The sequence below is a fragment of the Xylocopa sonorina genome, chromosome 15 (genome assembly GCF_050948175.1).
Source record: "Xylocopa sonorina isolate GNS202 chromosome 15, iyXylSono1_principal, whole genome shotgun sequence".
Classification (NCBI taxonomy): domain Eukaryota; kingdom Metazoa; phylum Arthropoda; class Insecta; order Hymenoptera; family Apidae; genus Xylocopa; species Xylocopa sonorina.
This window is the reverse complement of record NC_135207.1, coordinates 1,581,766-1,601,316: the sequence shown is the minus strand read 5'-3', so window position 1 is coordinate 1,601,316 and position 19,551 is coordinate 1,581,766. Positions and strand designations below refer to the sequence as shown.

Below are 19,551 nucleotides of genomic sequence, written 5' to 3'. Positions count from 1 at the left end.
TTACCTATCTGGAGTATCGCTGTATCCGTTCCTCACGCACGCAATAATCTGCCGTCCAAAACGAGACCGGGTGCTGGTACCCATTCACTTCCAGATACGTGACAAACACCGCCACTTCCCGTCGACACTGGTCTCCGAGTAAACAAATCGCACCAGCACGCACATGCACACACACTATCCTCTCTCTTTCGCCCCTGTGTCCCGTGGCTTTCAGCGAGAAACGTGGCTCGCGACGTTCCCCGACCAACTGAACACCTCACCGACACGTTCGTTCGCCACTTAGTTCTCCCTGACCTGCGTACCTCGCGAAAATATCACCCAATCGGGTCGATCAACTCGAAAACGACGCCGTTAGTATCCACACGCGCGTACCCGCTTCGAGAACACGTGTGCACGAGCTCGCGACGCGAATTGGTAAAACGAGGTGGTATCTTAAAACTGGGAACACTGACGAGTTTCACCTGATCGCAGACGATACGATTCGTTGGAACGTGTCTTAGTTGATAAATGTTGGCAACGTGGATCGACAAGTCCCGCTGTTTGGATCACGCGATTAAGTGAGTTTGTTATTGGAGATTGGACGCATCAGCCGTTGCAGGCGGTGAGCTACGTTTAATCGTGATTGTTTGCTTCTGATGAACGCGGAACGTTTCCATTTCCGGTGCACAGAGACCATTCTCGCTAAACATAGTGTACTTTTACCTTTGAGCAGCAAAGGGTACTTTACTGCCTGACAAACGCAGACTGTCTCCACTTTTGACGCACAGAGAATGTTCTTGTCTCTCAAAAACAGGAGGCATCGTTCCCGTTTCCGGTTACCACCGAAAATCAACGAATAGTAAAAAGCAGACTTTCCAGCGTCATCGAAAAACGTCTGTTTCTTCGAGTCTTCTCAACTGATCGCTCACCACTGACACCTCGATTTACAGTCCCAAAGAAAACCCGACGGACCAACCACTTGCATGGAAACCTCGATGACACAAAACCCAGCAAACCAACGAACTACACCCAGTTCGTGCTGCGACACAGCTCGTCGCACGAGATAGACGTTAAGACGAGAAATACGAAAGGATCAGCGAAACGGAGACGTTAGACCAAGGCGAGCAGACGTCCGTCCAACGGATCCTGAACGAGAAGGACACTGGCCGCGGTCATCTTCTTGGAACAGCCGCGAAGTGTCACCTCGAAAAGTCCTGGTCGATGACGTAGCGTGTGACGTTCGACGTAGCACGTGACACGGCGTTGCCGCGTGTGTGACGCGTTGGATAATGACCACGTTACACCTGCTGGCAGGGCCACCCGGTGTGACGTTCTGGCCTGGTCCGTGTACCAGGGTGCTACTGGGGATCGCCGTATGCTTGTTTTTGCAGGGCTGTCAGCGGCGCGGGAGCGAGACCTCGTCGGTGGGGGAATCGCAAACGGAGAGAGAGGGCAAGGGGACACGTGAAACGAGCCGAGATCGACGCTCGAGGGTGGAACGGAGGTAACTATCGGCGAGGAACAAGGATACGTAGGGAGAGACGATTTTGCGGAGAGACAGAGAGAGAGAGAGAGAAAGACAACTAAACGAACAGAGGACAGAGTACGCAAGAGTGCAACAGGGATGAACGTAAGCGAGGAACAGAGGCAACGAGAAACAGTCGACCTGGTGGTGAACGACGGAGAGTTTGAAGGGACCAAAGGGGAAATGGGAGAGTAGGGGTGGCTAACGAGGAGGGAGTCGAGGCCAGGATCCAGGATGAACAGAGACAACGGCGAACAGGTGCACGTGGAGGGGTGAGAACACGGGGAAGAATGAACTGACTGTGCTCTACGCGACACGGGAACACAGTCGTCCAGGGTGCGGAGGGGAAACGAGACGGAGCCAGTGGTGCCCCCACTTAGACGGTTTCACCCTGGTCCCAACGACGACGGTCCTGCAGCTGCGACGGCGCACCGGCTCCAAGGATCTCCGTCCTTCTTCACCGTCCTCTCGCCCCTCTCTCGCCTCTTGCCACCCGCTACACCCCTTGAACGCGCCAGCTACCCACCCCCCATGTCGCTACCCCTCTGCCTACGGATCGATCCGAGGTTCGTCTGTAGGTTCGCTCGTACACGCGCCGACAACGCGGCTTATGCTCGCGCTTACACGCGCTTCGACGCAGCCTGGCTCGCGAGTTACGCGCGGAGAAGTCGGAAAGGGATGGGTTATTCGGCGGATGCGAAGGTACTGCTGAAACGGGGATGGAGAGGGGGGCAGGGATACGGTTGTTTGGCTGACGATGGCGGTTTCGTTTGTGCGATCTTATTTGCATACCGTTTAAGCCTTCTTTGCATAGTTATGAATACGATCGTACAAAGGAGGATTGTGATTATTATTTTTTCTAATTAATAGCGGGTACGATTTAGTTGGATCGAAAGGTTTGTCGGACATTGTTTCTGGAAATACTTGCCGTTACCACCCTGAAGCGTAAATGTTAACACGTTTCAAGCGTTACGTCAAAAAGTTTCAATCCCCGCTAAGTACTTCGCTAAGTACGTTAATTATGATTCCACTCTGATGCCAGACGATATATTACCAAACTTCCCACGTTCGAATGGGGGATAATGACATCTACAATTATAGTCGCTATAAGTCACTTGATATATTAACAGAAGTGATCAAATATTTTTTTATGTCATGTTTCGACCCTTTTCGTCCCTCGCACGCATTAAAAAAAAATAGTGTCACTCGAATCACGCGAAAGCTGCGAGCAGGGTGAACAAGTTTCACTTACCCGGGCAAATCAGCTGACTTGTCACGCAGCCTGCTGTGAATCCAAGACGAGTCCACTCAAGAACTTCGGAGCATTCTCGTGTTTCGCACGTGCCACTTTAAGTCCCTAGCTTGCAAAATTCACGTAGCTACTTCACATGACTATACGGGAGAGGCGCACACGCGAACCGTGCACGCGTTCTAGTCGCGCTAATCCGGTGGTATCTTCCAGCTGAGTTCAAATCTTGCTGGGAACTGGCAATCCTAAGGTCAAGCTGCGGACGTCCTCTTCTGTCTGCACGCTACTGTCTGCGCAGATAAAAAAAATGTCTCATCACGAAAATATAGCGCAATCTTCTGTCACACGTAATACACTTGGCTTTTGATCAAATGTTAATTGTCACGAGCACTGAAAAGTCCTTTCTGCATCGAAATTAGGGGAACGTTGCTTCATTTATTACGACGTTTATCAAATGTGAACTATGGTCTACTCGATAAGGATAGATTTCACGCCTTGGACAGCGAAGGATAATTGAAAAGTAGAAGATTCAGACTTCGATTTATTTTTCTCCATCAATTTCAGATAAATGTTAGCGAAGTTGCAGAATTTTGAACGTTGACAACTTTTCAGAGAAGGGACAGATTGCGCGGGTGGAAGACAAATAAATATTTTGTAGGGTGGATCCATATTTTCTATGGTGGACACGTATTTTCTGTGAGTCGCGGCATTGTGCGAGACAAGCTCACATATTTCGTAAGGAGGACTCGTATTTTCCAAAGTGGGACCTACATTTTCAAGCTAGACCTAACCTTTATCAAAGTGGTCAGAACGTGTATACGTATACATGTATGTGTAACGAGCTTTAGTCTCACACGAGCATTCTCACATGCAGTTTCTTATTAAGTATATGGTCTCATTCTGCTTCCACTTTCTTTCTTACACGTTACATCTTAAAACCGCCTTAATTATTTATGAGAACGGCAATTTTCTGCAAAATTTAGTTCGCCAACGCTTTAGTAATAAGAAATTCCATAAATGTACCTTTTCAGTGTTGCATATGTTTTATCTCCTTCTTTCTATCTTTTACTTTACAATTAAATAACTAAAAAGATATTCGAAAATCCAACTTTCACATTTTGGAGTCTAATTAATAAACATCGTAATTGACTTATTCACAGCGCTATTGTTTCAGACACGTCAGATTAACCCATTCGTTGCAAAGACGAGTATACTCGTCCTACTTTCAATATATTATAATATACTGGCTTTTGAATTAAAAAATTTATTGTGCCCACAAACATAAATATACAAATGTATAAAACTTGAAAAAAATATTACAAATAAAATTTATTACAAAAATTATAGATCAATTATTAGTTAAAGAGCATAATCTTTCACAGATTTAAATTAAGCGAAAATCAACTTCATCGTGTATTTATAACAAAATTTTATAGCAACATACTCACATATAATTATTTATCCTCATGATAGGATTTGTAACAAAGTCCAATACATAATGGATGTTTATCAGGACAAATCGGACAGTAATATCGAGTCTCCTTGCGAAATTTTTTCGTTGCACAAACTCTACATTATTGTAGAGTTGTACATTGTAGAGAGAGAATAATGTGAAAACTTATGAGATACAAAATTAATTGTTTGCACGAACATACTTAATGCTTTGATAAAGAACGTTCCATTAAATTTGAAGCACCAACTTGTCAAAAAAATCTCCTTGGTGAAAAAGTGATCCAAACTGCCTCTGCATAAACATATTAATTTTCCATCGTTTATTCGAGACTTGTAAATGGTACTGAAGTCATTCTAACAATTCTATCCTGCATCTAAAATATTCAATAGTTGAACAAGAGATCAATACGTAGCGGCACTGTTTCAAACTAAACGGTTCTCCTTTAACGGAATGGATACTATGCAAGTACCGCAGGGAGCTTGATCAGGGATCTAAGGATGACACCGATACTGGTCCAAGCTTTATGGTCGTCATCCATTTACGATAACCGTAGTTACGTCACGGATCGCCTGATCGCAACATACAATTCTCCAAAGCAAGCTGATACTCTTGAAAGCTCCACCTATCTAACCTTCCGCGTATACATTTTTTAACGACGCGTACCTCTTTTATTATCCTCGATGACCTTAAAAAGAACAAAAAAAATTAGATTTCCATTCTATTCTATAATTTATAGTAAAAAACTATTAGAACAATCACGATCAGCGTGTCTTCATCACGAATTACAGGTAACCTTCCTATAACACGGTAGTTAAGTTCCTAGAAAATGCCGTGTTGTGTGAAACCGTGTTGTATGAGACCCAGAGCTAATACAAATGGGGGTTACGTTTCAAAAACTTATTAAAAATAAATAGCTTTCTCTAATTTTACATAAACAACTTAATTTTTATCAAGAATATAAATGTATGTATAACACAAAGCGAAAAAGAAACAAAAAATATTATTTTAATCTAATGCAACTCCAATTTAATGAATTTCTTCGAATGATATCGCCTTCACTTTCAGAACTTTTTTCTTTATTTAAAGTTTTTGTATCTTCTCCTCTCTTAAAAAAATCTATAATTATACTTTGCTTGCTGGTTCTTACCAGGTAATTGTAAATTTCTCGGTATGGAGGTAGACAGTTTTGCAGCTCCCTTTTGAATTTTCGACTTCTTTCAGTGGAAGGGTTTGTATTCGAGAAAAATGACTCGAGATTTTCAGCTAAGCTTAGGCCTTCTTGCAATTTTTTTAATGCCAAATTATTAACAGCACAATCTTTAGGGCAACAAGCCTTGCCGCGGCTGTAGAAGCACAGTGTTGTACAAAGGTTTTTGCAGTTTTCTTATCGTGTTATAGCGAAACCGTGTTGTATGAGGGCTACCTGTACCTATATAATGAATAAAATTAAAAATATTAAAAATGGATGACTTCTCTTTAAGCAAAAGACTCTGTTTCAAATTTGTTACGCCTTAAATTATTAGCCTTCTTGTACAATTTAATTAAATAAGAATTCATGCTTCTATGTATACAGTACCCATGTTCAGAGAAAATACCTTGTCATATTTTATATACCTGTATAGTGAATAAAATGGGTCCAACAAGAGGTGACTATTACGTATGGAATAGGTACACAGAGTATACAATATTTTCTGACACTTTCGTCAACGAATTTTATGGCACGCTATTAAATTTCTAATAAGAAACTCTCTTTATATAACTTAATTTCATCGTGCAGTGAATAAAATCAGTCCAGCGTAATCACTGACAATGCGAGATGAAAAACGGTACCGACGTGATTATCGTGTCGCTGTACCAACGGAGCCATTTTTTCAGAATCTTTAATTTAATCGGATGCCATGTTGTAGGAGGGTTCTCGCAATTTACGAATCGTGTTACAGCGAAACCGTGTTGTATAAGGGCTACCTGTATCTAATATATTCGCGTGAAAGGACCTCTCGATAGAAAACCTGCGTTTCCACCCTGGAAATTACGAAATAACTGATGATACTGTTTCAAAGAACGTCCATATTTCGCGCGTCGTATATTGCCAAGCAGAAGCGCGCCTCGCATACCTGCCTCTTTCTACAGAAGATCTGATTTCACCCGCATACTTCCGTTGACACCGTCCGTTGCACTCGTCCTATAAAATGTCCTTGGCCCAGCTTGCCAGCGTTCCTCGCTGCTACTCCGTCTGTTTATCACCGAAACAAGAGAGCGTCGTCGAGCGTCGTCGTATCGACGTTTCATATAGAAATTATCGCCGGAATAACGGCGGAAGTTGCTCGATTTCGGTGTCCCGTCCGCGGGAACTCGGCGAATTAAATCAAAATCCGGAAGTTTTACGAGGAAACTTTTCAAATTGGGATTCTACAAAGGAAGTAGCCCGTGTCTCTTAAATAGAACGAGGAAAGTACTCGCGTTTAATGAGAGCAGAAGTTGTACAATGGGACCGCAGCAGGTAGACCGAGATAATATCGGGAGGAAGCCCCTGGTATCCCGTAAAGTCTACCAGCTATTAACCTCGTTACGTTGAATCAAAATAATGTAGGCGAATTGTCTTGCGCGACGGAAAAGTTCCGTGGATGTTTATGCTCTTTCAATTGTTTCGATTACGTGAACGCTGGGGAGGAAGTTCCGACGTACCCGCAGCCGAGATATCGCAACAGAGATTGTCCCGTTAACTGTGCCGGATCGATCTGTTTGAACGGAGAATTTCCTATACGTGACCATTGTCCGTGTCACTTGCCAACCAGGCGCAACGTTCGTCACGCGAATGGGATTTTCTATAAGCCTCGGACAAGTGCAATTCGACGTACGATATCAGATAAACGTATCCGTTTATATTGTTGTCTAGCAGGCGAGACAACTGGTGCGTCCAATAAGCTGTCCAATAAGAAATCCACTGCGTCCAATAAGAAATGTTTCAAAATAGATGACGCGGGAATTGTTGTTACTGTTATTAGAAAACTGCTTCAACAAGAAAAAGGAAAACGAGGTAAATGAAAAGGTGCGTATAGAAAAGAGGAGTAAAGAAGGTTATTGCAACTTATTTAATAAAGAATAGATTGCTACCATTTAGCACGATTATTGAAAAGGTACTGATAAACTTTATAATAGAATCAGAAGAAAAGAGTAAAATTTTACTTGGGAATTTTTTTTTTAAATGATAAATTTATCTGAAAATACGAAGCGTAAGACAAGTTGATTTTGCAACAAAATTTCGTACTACTTTTAATTTAAATAATATAACATTGTATGTAGTGTTAGGTATCGATAAATAGACGATCGCTATTTTATTAATAATAAATATTTAGTTGAGTAATTAGGAACCACCAATTATAATATAAGTTTAGAATAATTGTAGGGAAACACAAATTCGTTATGTAAAAAAGGGATTTACCTTGGACGTTTCTTTCTCAACTGCATCCATCTTGTTTGATCGCGTCTTCAATCATTCTTTGCCTTTTCTGTGCGTTGGTCATCGTCTGATCCGACATGTAACCTGAACTACGCCATATAAGTTCTTTTTCTTCTTTGTATAAACTTTCTTCGTGCAAAAAATTTTCTAATAATGTAGTTCAGTAAGAATGATTCTAATTTCCGCTTTCACAGTCTCACTTCTAGTTCGTTAAGAATGTTTGGCACATCGAGTTTGGCTTAAACGTTTTCACCGCTATTGTTATACTTGTTAAAATCATAAATCGTGTCCGACTCTTTTATTGCTATGCTTTAATTTTTCCCAATTTTGTTGTCTTCCTGTGTTTCTTTCTATCAAATAATGCAATAATTCCATTTTTCTTCATTTATTAGTGCAAATCATGGTCCTTTTTTGAAGAATTAATTATGTAAGGCCTTGGTTCGTATTTCTATGAATCTGTTGATGTTTCTGTAGAATTATCGTTGTTTGTATTCTTTGTTACTAATATATAACACGAATGAAGTAATACCTTATATTCTGAGTATCATCCTTTTCGAAGAAAAAATCGAATGTTCTCTTCATTTTGACATTCGTCACAGTCATTCCAAATAATGAAAAAAACAACTATTTCTCCGCTTAGAACGTATGTTACCTTGCTTTACTAAGAATATGATAATGATATAAAAACTGAGAACAAAATTAAGAGGGAAACGCACTACCGAGAATTGGAAATCTTGATCTTGCTAGCCGGAAAAGCCAAGCTCGAACCACAAGCCAAATCGGACGCCACCCCACCATCATCTCCAATTGAGAGTTGTGGGACCTTCAGCATTTTCTCTCAAGGTAACAGAGATTGTTAAACAATTTTTCTCTCTCCGTTGAACGTAACAAGCGACTTATAAGCCCCCCCACCATCTGGGGGCGCGCTACCTTCCAGCCAGCCACGGCGGATGAAGTGTTCTTCTGGAGGAGATTCTTCTTCAAAGTATTGTTTAAACTTTTTTTCGTCGTTCGTTGGCCTCTCCTTTTCCGTCCCATGGAGTTTCTCTACAAAGGCGGCGTGGTTAGACGACTCCCAGCCCCCCGGATATGTCACAGGGGTGAAAGGAAGGAGGTTTTCAGCACTGACGACGATCCACCACGTTTTGTACCGAGAGAAAGCGAAGAGAAACCAGCACCAACAGCGGGGATCGAACTCAGGCTCGTCCGATCAGCAAGCCAAGATCCTCTGCCCGTATCCACAGCGTCCCTCCTGACTTCACTCTTGTCGCAATTTCTTTTCAGCTGTAAACACACGGAGACTCTAACCCCTAAATTACGATAAAGATTCGTTTACAATTTAAAAAAATTATAATAATAACGATAATAATTACCGTAATAAGTTTACCAGTTTTATAGTCATAAAGAGTTATTGATGATTATCGTGAAAAAGATCCTCAGTACCGATTTCAATGATTTCTGAGTACGCCAAAGAAATGAACATTCCGAATAATTATTTTCTCTACATAGAGGACAGACGATTTTTATTAGTTTTGGAGATATTTGCAAAAAATGATCGTTGCCACTATAAATGTAGTCTACCTATAAGTATGCGTCCATGAGAGTGTATACGTCAGCACTGGTTGTCGGTCGGGTACACAATGGATTCTTTGAATAAAACCCCTCTGCACAGCTGCGTACGCGATATACAGCGTAGCCCTCGACCGTAATTATTTTCGCCAATTGATTTTAGAAGTTATTCAGAACGTTGATCTTAATACTGCAAGGTCATAAGAATGAGTGAAGTCCTCTGCTTTATAAATAATTACTGAATGTCCTTATCATCATTAACATATCTCTCAATAACAGAAAAAGTAAGTCTGTTGACATTTGCAAATCTAATTTTGGGCTCTTCGTGCAAAAAACTTCTCGTTCGATAGGTGACAATAATCGTAAGAATATTTTCAATCGAGTCTTCTGATCTTACACGCTATTCATTAATGATAATGAGAACAAGACTAAGTATAAACATAAACTATGACTCGATATAAGGAAAACTGAACGTAAACTCTAAAACTTATCGCCTCTTTCGTCTTTACCTCTTGTTGTTCGCCTTTGTTTTGCAAAACTGTCGCCATGAACGTCCATCTAACTAACCTGCAAGATTATTTAGTATATAAAACGTGTCCAGTCGCACATTCGTACACAAACGCTACGTTTGATCGAAAGCAACGAAGGTTTGCGTTCAACGAATGCAACAAATCCCAGCTTAACGCAAAATTACCAGCAACCACGTGTAATCTCGCTCTAAAGAGCATGGTCGACGCATCTTGCAGACTGCTGCGCAGGGGAAGAACTTCGCGAGCAGAGTTATTACTCCAAACTTTCCATTGTGCTCGTAATTCTTACGCATGCATCGATGTGTCGGGTGTCTTTACGCGTTAACAAACCGGAAGACGAGGGCGCTCGAGGGCCCACGATGCGAATTACCGCGAGATCACAAATCGACGAACACGATGAGCAACTGAGAGGAGACCGTACCATCGAAATGGACGGAAGCTTCTTTTTTCGAGAGGAGATGGCTTGACGAAAGTACGTTTTGTCACTTTGTACGCTACATTTCTAGACGAATGATTCTTTTCTTGGGAGTAAACAGTGGGTTAAAGTGGCTCAATTGATGAAGCAGCGAAACTTTGTTAGACAGAGACTGTGCGGTGAGCATATTTTTGCGATGTATCAGAAAAGTAAGTTTTTAGGGGAAATATGAACAGAAATTTCTTAAGGATTTCGATTTTATTTTAAAGCACTTTTTTATGTGGATTTTTGTCGCAAGAAAATTAATTTTTGTTATTGTTCAGATCATATTTGAAATTGTTAATTGAATAGTTGTAAGATCTTCTGATCTTATATGCTATTTATTAATGCTAATAAGAACAAAACTAAATATAGACATAAATTATGACTCGATATAAGGAAAACTGAACATGAACTCTAGAACTTATCTCTCTCGTGTTTACGTCTTTTCGTCTGCCTCTGTTTTGCGAAACTGTCGCCACGAAGATCCCCAATAAAAACGCATCGACGCTCGTTGCCCTCTTAAGAGACGCGAATGTTCAGCTAGTCAGAATATTCGCGCTATATAATCCTAATAGAAAGCTTATTTAACAAAATTAAATTATTAGAGATAAGTAAAATCACAAACATTCTTATATATATTCAAATTAAATCCAACCCAAAAAAATAATATCACAAATTACAATTGAAAAGCAGAGAATTATTTATAAATACAATAAATATTCAATAGCGAGATACACAAATAAACATATACAGAACGTTAAAGCAGATGATACGAAAACAAACAGAAAGAAAAAATAGAACAAGCTAAATTATTTAATATCCATCAACTAAGAAGTGACTAACACAAAAACTGATTAATTTGCAAATGAATACACGCTTGATAGTTTAAGTTAGGAAAAATTTATCGCAGCGTTAACAATTTTTATCTCAAAAGTTAAATGCGAGAGCATATTATTATTTATATGAAAGATGAATGCATTGTACTATGGAAGTTTATGTGTGCGTGAGACAAAGGAGAATGGAGGGAGGAATCGGACGAACAGGCAGTTGAAAAAGTAAAATCGTAAAGAACGTGTCTGTTTCCTTTTCGACCTCGTTGTTCCTTTATATTTTCTAAATTTGTTTCAAATTTATTCTATTAAACGTTTTTTACTATTTACCAGATGGATCTTTGAATTTCTAATGTTACACGATCCTGCCATCTATAGCAAAAAGTTCAAAATGTTGATTCCCATAACACATTCAAAAATATTTTAAATCAAAGATGAAGTCTGTTTTCTAAATAATTATCAGCTTGTGACAGTAAACGTGCGAATGATCGACAAATATCGAGGATTTAGCGAAGTACACGTGATTTATCTGATAGGTTTCGAAAAACAGAGTAAGATAAGTGGCAAGTAAGAAAATGGGGGTCTTTAATACTGTGTTCGACGAACTTATTAGTCAACAGAACCAAGTATCAACAGTACAACGATTAAGACTTACTTTTAAAACCAAATTTTTAAAACTTAGACTATATAGGAAGGTACATTTTTTTTAACTTAATCGATTTTGTTTTAAGTCTTAATTGAATTATAAGTAAAATCGTACAAAACTTTACGCTTAATAATGATATTATTTAGTTGTATAAATTAACCAGTTAACTGTGGAATTTAATTTGAAAAGATCACCACAGGGTGCGGAATTAAAAACAAGCAACGACGTGTATACACGTCGAACGCAGAGCAAATGGTACTATTATACATTTTGCAAAAAACGAGGAAGGATTACGTTTTTATTCGTCACAAAGACTAGCAATTCGTTTCTGAATACGTTGTTCTTGCTAAAAGCTTGAAAATTGTCAAAAAATACTAAAATACATAAACAAGAAAAATTGAAGATAGCAAGAATGAACAAGAAAAATAAGAAAATAGTTTAGAAAATTTAAAAATAGCGGTCGTATTGGTAACATAAAGGGAACATACCAGCAAATAATATTCTTATTACATTTTATTAAGATTTCGAGTTTTTATAGTGAATGGTAATTTTTTATTTTACACGACTCGAACGCACTTAGCTGGTTAAATAGTAAATAAGGTATCCATAAAATGAAATGATGACGATCGTCATTGATGGCAGAACCGCACTCAAGAAGGCCAAACAGCTGCATGTGGCTCGCGAGCCGCAGTTTGCCGACCCCTGCTTCAACATATTACACTTGCCACGCTAGTATAGATAGATATGATTTAAACTCGAGTTAAGAATGAATAGATGGAGCTCTAGGAGCATTGGCAGCGACCGTGTAAACGCTCTACCGCTCGTGTTTGCGCGAGCATTGAACCAAGTGTAGGTCCTACACGATCGTGACTCTATAAAAACTGTTTAAACTCGAGTTTGCTGGCCAATGCCAAGTAGTTTCTGCCAGCAGACGATTATTGCGAAGTCGAAAAATATTTTACGTTCTTACACGTATGAATCATTGTCGTATTATTCATAAAAAAAGAGCAATCCGCACAATTGTTTCATCAAATAATATTATCGTGTGTTTCTTCAGCTGTTATCACTTACCTTTATATTCGTTGAAAGCTTTATTTTATTAACTCGTTAATCTAATCAATTTTTAACTTCCTTCTTTCCACTCTGTCACAAGGTACATATATTCGCAATGTCTTTTAAAATAGTCATAAATATTACAGCTGCATTTATAAGTAATCGAAATTTTGTAAGTAAAAAGTAAATTTTTTTTAAGTATCAGAAATTTATAAGTAAAAAATAAATGTAAGATTCTCCAAGCTTTCACGTACTGGATTCTTGCGAGAGATTGAAACTTCCGGATGTTAACTGTGTTCCATAAAAGTTGTAGATTCCCAACGTTTCGTTAGCATTACAGTTGGCTTTGTCAAGATGAAGAGTGCACGTTTGTTGTGTAGGAAGAGGAAGTGAAGTAAGAAGGATATACGAACGTTTCGTTCTGGACTGGCATTGACCTATTAAATGCATCGAGATGGTTACATAGCGGACACATGGCTTAAACGTGACGGAAACGGAAGTGAAGAGTCGCGAGAAACTGTGAGAAGTTGTCCATTTAATGATGAGTGTCACATTGATACTGATTATTGATTATTCAGAATATTTTCTGGTTATCAAATTTTCATTTCCTTTTTCTTATCGCGAATTGATCGTAATTGTATGTACTTCAAATTGAAATTATTCAAACAACGACAATCGATTTGTAATTTTCTTAGCAATTTGTATGTCAATATCCTGAACGAATGAATTCCTCTTTAATATTTTTCGATTTTACGTGATAAGAAATTTATGTTCTTGCGTTTTAATTTACTGACCCATGGAGATTTACAGGAAGTCGCGTTCGTAATATCGTCGTAATGTCTGGTACCGCGCTATCGAGGTCGAAACGTGTAACTTCCGCTGGCCAGCACAAATAATTTCACGTTTCGTAGAAAATACGTGAGCTTTGCTCGCGATTTGTTGCTAGTTCGCGCCGACAGAATTATACGCAGCCAGCATTTGCATCGGTTTGGTAGTTTTACACCCCAATAAGAGCGCCATCTATTTTTTGCACCCTTTGTCGCTACCTACTGCACGTGTACGCGCTCCAGACAAGTGTTCCTAATCTTTAGTACCGTAATATATAAGCTTGCTACAGATTCTTTTCATTTTACCTGGTAACATTCGTTTTAACACTTTTTTATTCAAGTGTTCACGCGTGAGCTTTAATGTGCGATGTCTGAAAAAAAAGACTTTCTTTTTAAGTATAAAGTAACAAGATGTGGTCACAGATTGAAAGCAATAAACAAGAACTTTATTAAACATCACGCGATAACTGTTTATGCGATAACGAAAGACTTGGGGTAGTTTCGAAAGCTGTGTACAACAAAGGAGATTAATTACTTGTACAACAAAAGGTTTTAAATTTTTCAATGTCACTGAAAAGGACCATTTTATGATACAGCGTTCTTCAATATTAATTTTCACTCAGTAACTTCAAGTTTATATTAATTTCTCCACTTTCTACTAACATTTATCTGAATTTAGAATTTAAATATTCGACAAATATACGATATTAATTAAATTAAGACTCCTTCAAGAAAATCGAAAAATTTTTTATTTACAATTAAGATACTGGTTAACGATGTTTATTTTTTTTAAAGGGTTGCGATCGACTGGGATTACGATTAAAAGGTATAATTTCATTATCCTTCAATTATGATACACTTTCAATGCGAAGAAAATTGCATACAATTATGACATAATTTTACACAGACATAAGGACACAATTAGAAACAGAAACACATTTATTATTATTATTATCATGACTTAAAGGAAGAGAAACTTTCCCAAATTTGGCAAATCTCGTCCAAATAATTTAGGATTTAATCTGAATTTAGGATTAAAATATTCTACAAATATACGATATTAATTAAATTAAGACTCCTTCAAGAAAATCGAAAAATTTTTTATTTACAATTAAGATACTGGTTAACGATGTTTATTTTTTTTAAAGGGTTGCGATCGACTGGGATTACGATTAAAAGGTATAATTTCATTATCCTTCAATTATGATACACTTTCAATGCGAAGAAAATTGCATACAATTATGACATAATTTTACACAGACATAAGGACACAATTAGAAACAGAAACACATTTATTATTATTATTATCATGACTTAAAGAAAGAAAAACTTTCCCAAACCTGGCAAATTTCGTCTAAATAATTTCAATACGTTTCATCGTTTCCCTGAATGCTTTCGAGAGACAAAAATAAACGCTTCGATCCCAATGAACCTTTCGCTCCACGATCAACGCTCTTTATTACTAAAATAAAACCACCCTTGTGCAGCTTAACTAATTCATTCACGTGTAACGCGTCTGACCGGGCACGAGAATTGTTGTTATTATTATTAGAAAACTGCTTCAACAAGAAAAAGAAAAACGAGGTAAATGAAAAGGTGCGTATAGAAAAGAGGGGTAAAGAAGGTTATTGCAACTTATTTAATAAAGAATAGATCGCTACCATTTAGCACAATTATCGAAAAGGTACTGGTAAACTTTATAATAGAATCTGTCATATATCTGATATGAAATTTGACAAGATAAGAGAGCAAAAGTTATAGAACCCAAATCTAAAATTTTACTTTCGAATTTTTGTTTTAAATGATAAATTTATCTGAAAATATGAAGCGTAAGGCAAGTTGATTTTGCAACAAAATTTCGTACTACTTTTAATTTAAATAATATAACATTATATGTAGTGTTAGGTTTCGATAAATGAGCCGCTTATTTTGAAAGTGGCCTAACTCCATTTATCTTCAAATTGAGATATTTAAAGTTTTGCGTTTCAATGAATTTAAAAATATACGTATAGGATACTAATGATTTATACTGCTTAAGCGTATCTAAAGATGTTAAATTTAAAGTTCCTGTTAAAATAGTGGCAATTATTAAGTAAATAACGTGCGTTTTCTTATCAACAATGGAGTTGGGCCACTTTCAAATTAACAGCCAGATTCATTATAAAATTTCAAGGTGCCCAAGTCCATTCAACATAATTTAAGATGTTTCAAATTGAAAAAAAGACAATACCGAATTTGTTTTATATATGTTGAAAACACTTCGGAAACATAATTTATGCGATTCAAAACATTTTTTAATTTATTACAGAACACAGAAAATTACAAACATAAATTTATTACAAAACAATTTACTATTCGTCTACATTTTGTGCGTGTGAAAGGGATTTGAAGAAATCATGATGCTCTGGTGATATGTATCGTAATAGGTCAATTATGTCCTTAAATTTTGCTGTTGTAATTTGTCTAATATTTTTATACAGTGGTGTCAATACAATATTTGCGAACTTTCTTGGTCTACCCCGACGTGGTAATAAATTCAGGACTTTGAAATTTTCATTCTCATTCATTGATGTCTTATAGAAAATTTTCTATGGTTCATTTCTGACAAAACGCATCCAACATATTCTTAGCCAGTTTACTGATTCTCCATCAGAATTCTTTACCCTTTTAAAAATTGCGTCTTCTAATAATTTTGTTGATACAAAATCTTCCTGCTTTCCGACATTATCAATAGTAAATATGTTGAAGTAAGACGTATAAATGGAGTTGGGCCACTTTCAAACTACACGGCTCAGTTATCTAATTAACTCCGAAAACTTATGTGTGAAAAATTTATTGTATTTGCTTTGAATATAAGCAACCTGAAATGCTTCACTGATATATAACATAAAGTTGTACATGTAACCATGGTAACCGTCAAAAAGTTGAAAAATGGAGTTAGGTCACTTTCAAAATAAACGGCTCAAATAGACGATAATAATAAATATTTATTATTTATTAATAATAAATATAATAAATATTTATGTTAATAATAAATATTTACTAAAATAAAACCACCCTTGTGCAGCTTAACTAATTCATTCACGTGTAACGCGTCTGACGATTTAAGTTCCGCGCGAAAGAAAATGGCACCGGGCACTTTACTGGCGCGCTCGAAGAGGTTAATCGTGCGTTTAAGGGTTAATGTACATCGGTGGTCCGCATCAGTAATACGCGTATACACAGGCGTTCGCAGTATACATCATGCATATCGCGAAGCGTGTAACCTGTATGCAGCTGTTCTATGCACGCGAATTATTACACTCCACTTTGACGGGCCTGAAAACGGCAAGGGTTAAAGATACGACGCTTTGAGAGGAATCTCATCAAAATATCTTCTCGTTCTGCTTCGATCGACATTCTGTCTAACAGGCTCATCCTAGATATCTTTATCGAAATATTACGCTTGACGAAATTTCCGGTGTACATACTTGTTATCCGCAAAGTTACGTGTTTCGATAGAGATAACAAATGCAACGTTTGTTTAACATCTTGCGCTCTGAATTATTTTTCACTTTTGTTGATAACAATTCCTTGCTTTTTGAAGTGTTTCATTTCGAAGGATAGTTCTTCGACTGTAGCTTGTAAGTAATTTTATTTACTAATTATTTTAAATATAAATCTCGAACTTTGTTGTGATTTTTTCTAATTCTTATATGTTCCATTTTAGCATTCGTCTTTTATTGTACGATTTTCGAAATTTGTTTCACGAAACAAAGACTTCAAAGTCAGATCAAGCAACTTAAATTATTTTAAATGCAACCCTCGAACTTTGTTGTGATTTATATTTATGAAACTTATGTTTTTCTCTAATTCTTATATGTTCCATTTTAGCATTCGTCTTTTATTGTACGATTTTCGAAATTTGTTTCACAAAACAAAGACTTCAAAGTCAGATCGAGCAACTTAAATTATTTTAAATGTAACCCTCGAACTTTGTTGTAATTTATATTTATGAAACTTGTGTTTTTCTCCAATTCTCATATGTTCCATTTTAGCATTCGTCTTTTATCGTACGATTTTCGAAATTTGTTTCACGAAACAAAGACTTCAAAGTCAGATCGAGCAACTTAAATTATTTAAATGAAACCTTCGAACTTTGTTGTAATTTATATTTATGAAACTTGTGTTTTTCTCCAATTCTCATATGTTCCATTTTAGCATTCGTCTTTTATCGTACGATTTTCGAAATTTGTTTCAAGAAACGAAGACTTCAAACTCAGATCGAGCAACTTTTTAATAGTAATGCTTAAATGGAATACGAATGATTTATACCTTACCGTTACTGGCATTACGTAATTCAAGAGCAAGTTCATTATCGTAGATATCTTTATCAAAATATTACGCTTACAGCAAATGCAGCGTTTGTTTAACCTCTTGAATGCTCTGAATTATTTTTCAATTTTGTTGCTAACTATTCTTTGCTATTTAAAGTGTGTCATTTGAAATTTACTTCGAAGGATAGTTCCTCGACTGTTTCTTGTAAGTAATTTTATTTACTAATTATTTTAAATATAACTCTCGAACTTAGTTGTAATTTATATTTATGAAACTTATGTTTTTCTCTAATTCTCATATGTTCTATTTTAGCATTCATCAATCATTGTACGAAGACTTCAAAGTGAAATTGAGCAATTTTTTAATAGCACCGCTTAAATGGAATACAAATGATTTATACCTTACCGTTACTGGCATTACGTAATTCAAGAGCAAGTTCATTATCGTCGAGCAGTTTATGCGAAATTACAGGTCCTTAGACGTGGACTTCGATGCAACAAGGTTAATGAAGTTTCGGCTCATTAGGCCACGCAATCATGAGTTACACAGTTCGCGATCGATTAAACTCGTCGCTGTAGAATCGATTATGAAGATCTGATTACTCCAAAGTATTCTCATTAACCTGTAGTCGGGCTCGCCGTCTAAATTTCCTTTGCTATTAATGCGGAATAACAATCTCGTCTTCCCTCTCTCGGGTTTCGTGTGGTAATCAAATTAATAACTGTTCAGTGATTATCGATAGCAGAAGAAAAATAAATTCCTAACTAGCGTATGGAATTATTAAACCGCTATGATATTGAATTTGTCTAGGTGAAAATTAGAGTCATAATACGAAATCTAGAAAACATTACAGTAAACGTGTAAAATTTCAATATATTTTAAGATCTAAAACTTTCTGTAGAAAAATATATAGATAATTATCTTTATCCATTTACTTGATTTAACAAAGATTCCAACAAAAATTTCAAATAAATGTTTTTAATCTTTAAAGTCTAAAATTGTAGTCATCCTTCCAATTTGTCTCACCCTTTTTCAATTTCTTTTAGTGGTTTAAGAAAAACTTTGTATTACCCTTGTTATATACCCTGTTTTGTATTTCAATCCCGTTTTGTACAGTACAAACTCTACTATGGATTAGAGAAAACAAAAGAAATTTGTTTCATATAAGAAATATTATTTTATTAAGATTAATTCAATATTGGTCGATAGAATCAATTTTAATTGAAACAAACTGTTGCATAAACATAATATACATAAACAGACGCCTATGTGCAAGAGAAATTTAGCACGATGCAAGATTTGTAAATTACAACAAAGTAATTAATTTCAATAAAACAAAATGTTTATTTAGTTAGGTACAAATGCATACATAGAATCACAGGGAATAGAGCATAAAGAACTAAATCTTATCTTTGTCTATTCTCTTATCTTATCTTATCTTTGTATTTATTAATTTTCATTATGTCGGTTGTTTCATGACAGCCTTAGTCTTGACACATAAAATGTACAGAAATTTTCATAGCGATACAGTGTTTCTTCGATGAAGCTCGCACGATCTCCACAACTACACGCAGCGATCTTAGTTATTAAACAAACAGTAGATATTTACTTCGATTTAAATACTGGATTCACTTAACAGTTATAGATACGTTTATC

At 36.9% G+C, this 19,551-nt stretch overlaps 1 long non-coding RNA gene across 1 annotated transcript in view; it reads right to left on the bottom strand.

Annotated features, from left to right (window-relative positions):
* Window positions 1-321, bottom strand: part of LOC143430610 (uncharacterized) — a 197,243-nt gene extending 196,922 nt beyond the window's left edge. Inside the window, exon 1 of the long non-coding RNA XR_013102639.1 lies at window positions 5-321. This is a non-coding gene — a long non-coding RNA (uncharacterized LOC143430610). The remainder of the gene's footprint in view (window positions 1-4) is intronic.
* Between the last annotated feature and the right edge of the window lie 19,230 nt (window positions 322-19,551).